This window comes from Capsicum annuum, chromosome 10 (genome assembly GCF_002878395.1).
Source record: "Capsicum annuum cultivar UCD-10X-F1 chromosome 10, UCD10Xv1.1, whole genome shotgun sequence".
In the NCBI taxonomy this organism is placed as follows: Eukaryota; Viridiplantae; Streptophyta; class Magnoliopsida; order Solanales; family Solanaceae; genus Capsicum; species Capsicum annuum.
The window spans coordinates 45,851,794-45,862,965 of NC_061120.1; positions in this window are offsets into that span (position 1 = coordinate 45,851,794).

Genomic DNA, 11,172 nt, shown 5'->3' on the forward strand with positions numbered 1-11,172 from the left:
GTTTGAGTCTTGTATGGTAAGAGGTGTTGCTTTCCTATTGGGTGGTTCAAAGTTGGTGAGGCTAAGTCATTTTGTCCTGATTTGGTTCACCATGCCATGGAGAAGGTGAAGATGATTCGAAATAGGCTTAAGACCACGCAAAGTCACTAAAAGTCCTATGCAGATGTGAGAAAAAGAGAGTTGAAGTTTAATGTTGGTGACTGGGTGTAATTAAAGGTGACTCCCATGAAGGGAGTGATGCAGTTTGGGAAGAAGAGGAAGCTTAGTCCCCGTTATATTGGTTCGTAGTTGGTTTTGAGGAGGGTTAATAATGTTGCATATGAATTGGATTTGCCTTCTAGCTTAGGCTCTATTAATCCGGTCTTCCCATCTCGATATTAAGAAAGAGTGTGGGTAATCTTTCGTTGGTTGTTCCTTTGGAAGATGTGGGTATTTCAGATTCCTTGTCTTATAAGGAAGTTTCGATGGAGATCTTGGATCGGCAAGTTCATCGATTGCGAACAAAGGATGTGGCTTTAGTAAAGGTTCTGTGGAGGAACCATAAGGTTGAAGAGGCCACTTGGGAGATTGAAGAGGACATGAAGTCTAAGTATCCGTTCTTGTTCCCCCTTCCAAATAATAGTCCGTATGTGTTATTCTTAACATCTTTGCTTTTTGACTTTGTTAAAGGAAATTGTGATTTCCTTGTACCTTTGTTTTTTATCTTTGTTAAAGGTAAGAGTGGGTGTGTTTCTGTGTTAAATCGTGCTAAGGGATACCTTGACTTTTCATTCGGGGATGAATGATCCTAAAGGGGGAGAATAAAACACCCCAGGTGGTGGTCCCTGAAAATTTCTAAGTTCTGAGCTTACTGCCATGACTACGACAATCCTTACGAGTCGTAAAGAGTCATTACGGGTCAAAGGACCTAGTCGTAATATACCCAGTGAGATTTGTCTAAGTCACAGTTTTGACTACGACTACCATGATATAAGTCGTAAGGACTCTAAATGACTCGTATAGTCCTTTCCATATGCAAACCAGTGTGATGCCCAAAGTATTCGATCCTGAGTATGACTAGGATGTAACGAGATATATGGACTCGTTATAAGTCATAAGGTCATTTCCATAATTGGACCAGTGTCGGTGGTCTGGGACACTGTCGAGACTATGATTGAGGAAAAATAAGTCATAGGGTGACCCTACAAGTCGTAAGGTATAACGACTCAATTTTCTGGAATCGGAACGTCACACGGTGCTCATGATCTTGAAGGACCACAAGCTAACCCTCTACTGATATCTGTACCTGCATATTGCATAATATAGATAATAAATACGGAAACTGGCCATAAGGTTCAAAACATCTAAAAATACTCAAAATTGAAAACTGAATACTGATACATCTGTCCGAAAAAACTCTAAACTGTCTGACCTGTGGAGTTGATAGGACATGTCCCCAACTAACTCCGTCTACTGAAAATAAACAAAATCTGATGCAATAATGATAAAAGGATCATCCTCGAATAAAGAGGACTCACTGCTATGTCTACTGCTGCTGACTGGGACTGAGCTGCTAAGGGTACTTTGGATCTCGTGCCTCTGAACCTATGGTGTCAAATAAAACACCATAGCGCAAATGCTTTAGTACAGGAATGTATCGAGTATGCAGACGAGGTAAGGCTAAATACAAGGGCTTATGCATGAACAATTATTTAATTGAATAATCATGAGAGTACTGAATGAGAACACATGCATGAATGCACAAACCATAACTACAACCATCACGACTCTGAATACTAAAACTTGGATACTGTATTACTGTCATATGAACTCACTACTAATACTGAGATACTGAACAACTGAATCATCTGATACCGATAGCTGAGTACTGTAGTTGAGATCAGTCTTATATAGCGAGTGATCTCGAAATCTGTGGATACTGAAGATGATTGACTAAATATAATCCTGTCATTGACTGAATTTTGAGCTTTCTACTCTTGATTGACTGCATCGGAGATCAAACCTATCTAATAGATGATTTTAGAATCTACTATAAATGATAAGAAAATATCATGTCCGAATCTGACAACAAGAATACTCAACTGAATTTGAGACTGAGATCAAACCTATTTGATGGGTGATCTCTAAATTTGATACTAAATAACTTTATATGAGACCAAGCCTATCTGACGGGTAGTCCATGAATCAATGGAACTATCTGAGTTCCTTATTGAGATAGATGACTGTATCTGACAGTCCTGATTTCTAAAAATTGATGCTGAAACTGTAATTGTGGGAAGTAGTCACTTAACCGACATACCCCGAATCTCAATTGGTGGGGTCCAACCTGTAACCCTAGCTGGAAGTGTGTCAATACCGTGCCACGAGTAAAGACCTCTTTAGTCAAGCCTCTCAGACGGGTGACCCTCGCAGGAAGTCAAGCCTAAGGCATATAATAGTCAAGCCTATCTGACGGGTGACTAGCCTTTCCTAACGGGTGACTCTTGCATCCTGCATAGGCTACACAGTTCTAGAGTTCAGGGATTGCTCTTAACGACTCTGCCTCTCTGACGGGGAGCCGCCATCCCTTCCCTTGTTCGGTGCTAGGTCCTACTCCCAACTGAAAGACTCTAAACTAATTCTTAACTGAACACAAACTAAGCTGAATCTGATACTGATCATGTTTCTCGAATTGTCTGACCGAGTTAAGTTGAATTCACTTGGTTTTGTATCTGACGGAATACTACTGAATCTCGTTATCTGACTTAACGATACTAAGCTTTGAATAGAGAACTCGATTACTACAGAGGTCAGAACTGAACACTTAAATACTACTAAATCTGAGCTGGGTACAATACTGAGGCTAGATTACTAGCGATACTGAGATTATGACGATTACAGAGATTACTGAGATTTCTTAAGTTCTGTCTCTGTCTAAGAATACAGAGTTCTATAACTCGCTGAGTCCTAAGAATCATGGCTCGACTGGAATTATCATGAAAACTGACACGGGCTCTAGACAGCAACTAAATTATCGGGTATGAATACCCCCAAGACTCGATAACATAAAAGTAAAACATAACCATTCTTGAATAATCAAGACCATGGACAATCATTCACCGCCACAATCACTAAGGCATCACTTCAAGCATTTAGGAATCCTAAACATGTAATAACATAGGGGGACATGCTATTGGATCATACTCCATTCAACAAGGTCTTGCATCAAACACTTGGCATGTATTAAAGTCTTAGCATGTATCAAAGAGCACATAATTGGGGAATTTCATGCTATCATATCACAATTCATTCACTAAGGCTTTTCAAAAAACACTTGACATGCATGGGCTTGCACACAATTGGGGATTTCTAGTCAACATTCTATAAAGGCTTTAATTCCTTCACATAAGCATTTTATCAAACATATGGGGAGCATGCTTTGCTTATACAGCAATTTCTACACTTAATTAACATGAACACATCACTTAACAAGCAACTTGAAGAGGGTTTATCATGAACATCACATGAATATCACATACTAGGGTCAAAGCTTGAAACCTCATATACAAAGCATGAATTAAAAACTTAATAATAGCATGAACTCCAATTTTAATTCACATAAATCATGAAAACTCATAAACATAAGATATTTGAAATTAAGAAAAAGGTTCTTGAGCTTCTTGGATGAAAGGGTCCTAAGAATCAACATCTGCATACCATAGGGAAACTCTTTCTTGGAGGCTCTTGGATATATTCTTGATTTCTTAATTTCTTTTGATTTTTCTTGAAGAAGAAAGAAGGGTTTTGATTTCTAGAAAATCCTAGTTTTTGATGTTAAAGATGAAGAATGAAATTGTGAGCCTTGATCGGATATAAATAGGGGCTGAAAATAGTGGGAAAAATACCAAAAAACCCTTTTAAAATCGAGTTAAAAATGTTGAACGGGGTCTGCTACGGTCGAATTGATGGTTCATCGCAAGTCTGACGGTCTGTCAGATCGTCTGTCGCACATCGATCGAACAAGAACATATTGCCTTGGTTGCGATGGTCCGAGTGGGTCCGTCATGAAACTAACGGTCTGTCAGATCATCCGTCACACGTTGGCCAGGAAGAGCCCACTCTGCCTCAGTGCAACGATCTTATCGAAGGTCCGTTGCAGCCTCGATGGTCCATTGGATTGTTCGTCGCGCATGACGATCTCAGCAATAGTCCGTCGTAGACTTGATGGTCTGTTGTCCTGGCCATCGCACTTGGGCATCACTGCCTTAGTTTCGACGGGCTGGGCGACGGTCCATCTTAAGCTCAACGGTCCGTCAACCCGGCCCCATCGCACCTGGGTGGTTCTGACTGTTTTCCATAAAACAACCATAACTTTCTCGTTTGATGCTGGATTTTGATGAAATTAGTATCGATGAAAGCTTATGCAATGCTCTACATGACAGAAAGTCTATATTAGGGAAAATATACACAGTTCAAAATATTTCTGACTTGGGAAGGCACTTCTTAATCTTTTTAGGACAGGATATACGCTTCACTGAACACGCTCTAAGGCTCAGACTAGGAGAGAATTTTATGGGGTCTTACATTATCTCCTCCTTGGAAACATTCGTCCTCGAATGTTGCTTGATAGGTTTAGAACACTGATCAACTGAACTTACTCAATGAACAAGAACGTCTGAAACATGACTATGCAATTGGAACACTGATACTCTGATTTTTCATATTGGAAATACATATCATATGCATGGAATACTCGACTGAAGCTACTCATACGCTGAATTCTCATACTAGACATGCATATTTGATGCATGGATGCATAACTGGGTTGATATCATGAATGGATGACTAAACACACTGAAAAGATGAACTATTTCTACTGAATGTGCATATCTAATGCATGGATGTCCGACTGAACTGACTCTCGAAAGCATGACTGGCTATGCAATGATCACTGATGTTAACTTTATACGGAGAGGCTGAACATGTAAATTAATGAGTCTAAGAACATGAGAGTATCACAATATTATGGGGTATCTTCCCGTTGGGGCTCTATGTCCTTCGATAAACACCTTGCTAAAATACTAGGGCGGTGCACGGGACACCTACAAACTGGGTCATGATTGACCGACTGAGATCTGAAACTAATACATGACTCATGCTAACATATAATCTCAAAAACGGGAGCAAAGGATCTAACAATGCATATCATAAAGATGAAGGACTCATAACATACCCAAATCTATATCAGGGAACCTTTCTTGATCAAGTCTGTTCTGACACTGACCACTATTTGCCCCAGAAGGGGCACCCTTCTGATAAAACTCTCTACCCCTATGAGCTATCAATCTACACTTTCACATTCTATGGCCTGGCTCACCATACCCAAAGCACACATCACTACCGGCTCTACACATACCTAGGTGACTCTTGCCATACTCTCTACAAAGCGGATAGGTACGAACACCACTAGCACTACTCTAGGATTTGGAGCTTAGCACTTCATCATAACTGACATCCTCAAACTTTGGTGCGGGTAACTAGCTGAGGATGGAGCTGGGACTGAAAATCTCTGACTATGCTAAGAACGACTACCACCTTGGGACCCTGCCTGAGAGAAACCATGACTACCTGTCCTGGCTCTCTTACTCACTCTCTTTCTTTCTTTTATCTTATCTAACTCAATATGCTATGCACGCATCATCAGCCTAGCAAGGTCCATATCTCTGTGAAGCATAACAATTCTACACTTTTTCAACACTAACCTAGATAAACCAGTCACAAACTTACTCATACTCACTCCAGGGTCAGCTATCAAGTCAGGACCATACTTAGCTAACTGTTTAAACTTAAGACAATACTCTTTCACTGTCATGGAGCCTTGACTTAGGTTTATGAACTCCTCTACCTTAGCTTCTCTCATCTCTAATGGGAAAAACTTATCTAAGAAGGCACCCTGAAACTCTTGCCAAGTCACGAAAGTTGCATCCTCCCCTCTACCCTTCTTCCATATCACTACCCAATCATGAGCAATATCGTTCAGCCTATAGGATGCTAACTCTACACTCTCCTCCTCAAAAACATGCATAATCTGGGTAATCTTCCCCACCTTCTCTAGATAAAGCTATGGGTCCTCACCTGCTACTAACCCAAGGAATTTTGGCAGGCTCATTCTCATTAAATCTCTAATTCTGGCTGCAGCTGAACCCCCTTCTTTCTGAGGTGGGGCCACAGCCTGATGGTTACCCTGAACATTAGTCGTCACAGCTTGGTCTAGTGCATAAAAAATTATCCAAAATTCGGTGTGTGAAACACTCTCATTCTCAGGATCGACTGGCTGAGGTGGCTGGTCATCAACTCTAAGGGCACTATCTCTGCGAGGAGGCATACTCTGTAAATAGAAGAAAGAGGTGGATTAGATTGAGGATCAACTTGAGCTCATGCTCAATCGCATGAAATGAATACTAAAAGAAGGGAAACTTCTCCTAAAACATCTTATAGACTCTTGTACATAAATGTGGCATGCAAAATACTCATGCACAAGACTCTAGTAGATGCGGCTTTTCAGAGTCCCTAAGACACTATTGAACCTTAGGCTCTAATACCAAGTTTGTAAAGTCCCAATTTTCTAGAACTGGAATGTCACACGGTGCTCATGATCCCGAAGGACGACAATCTAATCCTCTACTGATATTTATACCTAGACACTGCATAATATAGATAATAAATGCAAAAACTGGCCATGAGGTTTAAAACATCTAAAAATACTCAAAATTGAAAACTGAATACTGATATATCTAAAAAACCTCTAAACTGTCTGAGCGGTGGAGTTGATGGGACATGTCCCCAACTAACTCTGTCTACTAAAAATAAACAAAATCTAATGCAATAATGATAAAAGGATCATCCTCAAATGAAGAGAACTCACTGTTATGTCTACTACTACTGACTGGGACTGAGCTGCTAAGGGTACTTTGAATCTCATGTCTCTGAACCTATGGTGTCAAATAAAACACCACAGCATAAATACTTCAGTATGAGAATATAACGAGTATGCAGACGGGGTAAGGCAAAATGCAAGGGCTTATGCATGAATAATTACTTAACTGAATAATCATGAGAGTACTGAATGAGAACACATGAATGAATAAAAAATCCATAACTACAACCATCATGACTCTGAATACTTAAACTCAGATACTGCATTACTGTCATATGAACTACTAATACTGAGATACTGAACAACTGAATCATCTAATATTGATAGCTGAGTATTAGAGTTGAGATCAGTCTTATCTAAAGAGTGATCTCGGAATCTGAGGATAATAAAGCTGATTGACTAATTATACTCCCTTCATTGACTAAATTTTGAGCTTTCTACTCTTGATTGGCTGCATCGGAGATCAAACCTATCTAATAGATGATTTTAGAATCTACTATAAATGATAAGAAAATATCATATCCGAATCTAACAACTAGAATACTCAACTGAATCTGAGATTGAGATCAACCCTATCTAATGGGTGATCTCCAAATCTAATACTGAATAACTTTATATAAGACTAAGACTATCTGACGGGTGGTTCATGAATTAATGGAACTATTTGAGTTCCTTATTGAGATAGATGACTATATCTAACAATCCTGATTTCTGAAGATTAATGTTGAAACTGTAACTGTGGGAAGTAGTCACTTAATTGACATTCCTCAAATCTCAACTGGTGGGGTCCAACCTATAACCCCAGCTAGAAGGGTGTCAATACCGTGCCACGGGTAAAGAACTCTTTGGTCAATTCTCTCTGACGGGTGACCCTCACAGGAAGTCAAGCCTAAGGCATATAATAGTCAAGCCTATCTGACAGGTGACCAGCCTTTCCTGATGGGTAACTCCTACATCCTACACTGACTACGCAGTTTTGGAGTTCAAGGATTGCTCCTAACGGCTCTGCCTCTCTGACGGGGAGCCGCCATCCCTGCCCTCGCTCGGTGCTAGCTCCTACTCCCAACTGAAAGACTCTAAACTGATTCTTAACTGAACACAAACTAAGCTGAATCTGATACTGATCATGTTTCTCAAATAGTCTAACTGAGTTAAGCTGAATTCACTTGGCTTTGTATCTGATGGAATACTACTGAATCTTGTTATCTGACAGAATGACACTGAGCTTTGAATAGAGTACCTGATTACTACAGAGGTCAGAACTGAACACTTGAATACTACTAGATCTGAGATGGGTACAAAACTGAGGCTAGATTACCAGCGATACTGATATTATGGCGATTACAGAGATTACTAAATTTCTTAAGTTCTGTATCTATTTAAGAATACAGAGTTCTATAACTCGCTGAGTCTTGAGAATCATGGATCGACTGGAATTATTGTGAAAACTGACACGGGCTCTAGACAACATCTAAATTGTCGGGTATGAATACCCCCAGGACTCGATAATATAAAAGTAAAACATAACCATTCTTGAATTATCAAGACCATGGACAATCATTCACCATCATAATCACTAAGGCATCACTTCAAGCATTTAGGAATCCTAAACATGTAATAACATAGGGGGAGATGCTATTGGATCATACTTCATTAAACAAGGTCTTGCATCAAACACTTGGCATATGTTAAAGTCTTAGCATGTATCAAAGAGCACATAATTGGGGAATTTTATGCTATCATGTCACAATTCATTAACTAAGGCTTTTCAACAAACACTTGAAATGTATGGGCTTGCACACAATTGGGTATTTCTAGTCAACATGCTATAAATGCTCTAATTCCTTCACATAAGCATTTTATCAAACATATGGGGAGCATGCTTTGCTTATTCAACAATCTCTACACTTAATCGACATGAACATGTCACTTAAAAAGTAACTTGAAGAGTTTTTACCATGATCATCACATGAATATCACATACTAGGGTCAAATCTTGAAACCTCATAAACAAAACATGAATTAAAAACTCAATAATAGAATGAACTCCAATTTCAATTCACATAAATCATGAAAACTCATAAACATAAGATCTTTGAAATTGACAAAAAGATTCTTGATATTCTTAGATGAAAGGGAGCCAAGAATCGACATCTGCATACCTTAGGGAAATTGTTTATTGAAGGCTCTAGGAGAGATTCTTGATTTATCTAAATTTTTTTTTAAAGAAGAAAGAAGGGTTGTGATTTGTAGGAAACCCTAGTTTTTGATGTTAAAGATGAAGAATAAAATTGTGAGCCTTGATCGGATATAAATAGGGGCTGAAAACAGTGGGAAAAGACCAAAAATTGAGTTAAAAATGTTAAACGGGCTCTGCGATGGTTGAATCAATGGTCCGTCGCAAGTCTGATGGTCCGTCGGATCGTCCGTCATACATCGATCCAAAAAGAACACATTGCCTTAGTTGCGATAGTCCATCGCAAAACTGACGGTCCATCGCACGTTGGCCAGGAAGAGGCCACTCTGCCTCAGTGTGATGGTCCCATCGACGGTCCATTGCAGCCTTGACTGTCCATCGGATCGTCCATCGCATGTGATGGTCTAAGCGACGGTCCGTCGTAGACTTGATGGTCCATCTTCCTGGCCGTCGCACTTGGGAATCACTTCCTTGGTTGCGACGGGATGGGCGGAGGTTCGGTGCAAGCTTGATGGCACATCAACCCAGCCGTCGCACTTGGGCGATTCCATCTATTTTCAGTAAAATGGTCATAACTTCCTCGTTCGATGTCGGATTTTGACAAAATTAGTATCGATGGAAAGCTTATTGAATGCTCTACATGATATAAAGTCGATATTAAGGAAATTCTACATGGTTCAAAATATTTCTTACTTGGGAAAACACTTCTTAAACTTTTTAGGACCGGATTTACGCTTCACTGAACATGTTCTAAGGCTCAGACTAGGAGAGAATTTTGTAGGGTCTTACATAAGGTTACCCATAATGACTGGCATCTTATTTTTCAGCCTTTTAATGTGGATATTTTAGAAATTTCCCTCTTATTCCAATAATAACTCACGACCTATAAATATACCTGGGACCCTATTTTCATCCATAATGCACATCAAACACACTCTCTTCTCTGTCAAATTTTCTCAAGCATCAATACATAGGGTTTCCAAGAAGTGGGTATAGTAGAGCTTCAAGGGTTGAATTATCTCCATATTTTTGGGTATTTCAGGCATGTGACTCCACGCTTAAACTCATTTTTTAATGCATGAATTTACATGGTTAATTATGTGGATTTGAAATAAAGGTTTTAATATGGTTAAGGGCTTTGATATGAATGGTTGTAAAATTTATTTCCCTTGGTTTATTATGTATTATTTATGCTTTGTTAATAGTTTTGAACTTGTGGAGTGCATGGGATTGGTGAATAATAAAAGGGGTGATGTTTTCCCCAATTGTGATTAATTTTTCTTTGACATATGGTTTTGGAAATTGAGTTCCCTAAACCAAAATGTGAAATTGATAGTTATACATGGCTTTATCACATATTTTGACTTGCTCACTTGAACTAATTCATTGGCATGGTTAACGAACCATGGAATAATTTTACTGAACTTCGGGGTATGTGGATTTCTTGTGTGAATGTTAATTGAACCTAAGGGGTCGTGGAGAATTTGTGATGGTTAGTGGATTGTGGCATGGTAATGAACTTGTATGTAAGGTTGGTATGGCGACACAAACAAGATGCCTAAATGCATAGTCGATTTAATAAATTGAGAATATGTGTTTAACATTTTAATTAGGCTTAAAAGTGGATTGTGTAGCTAGACCGTGAAAGTAAAGGTCCCGAAAGATTAGCACCATAAACTACGCTAGCCAGCGCAGGGGTCTAGATGACCGAGAGGTTTGAGTCCCTCTTATTATTATTATTATTATTATTATTATTATATGATTGGGAGGTTTGAGTCCCCCATGTTATATAAATTGGTTCCTTAGTCACCTTTGATTTATGTCGGGAGGTTTGAGTCCCCCCATCAGGAATATAACATATGATTATCCTCAGGTTCGTGCGACTAATGCACTAGGGCCTTTCTAGCTGGGGGAGAGTTGGGCCTATATATCTCATGAGTGCTTGATTATGATAGTTATGCTACACAATCCAGGTTAAGATTTTAAAAGTTTATGCTAAGCCTTGTTCCCTACCCTGATATGTAATATATATATGTATGTATATATGTATATATGTATA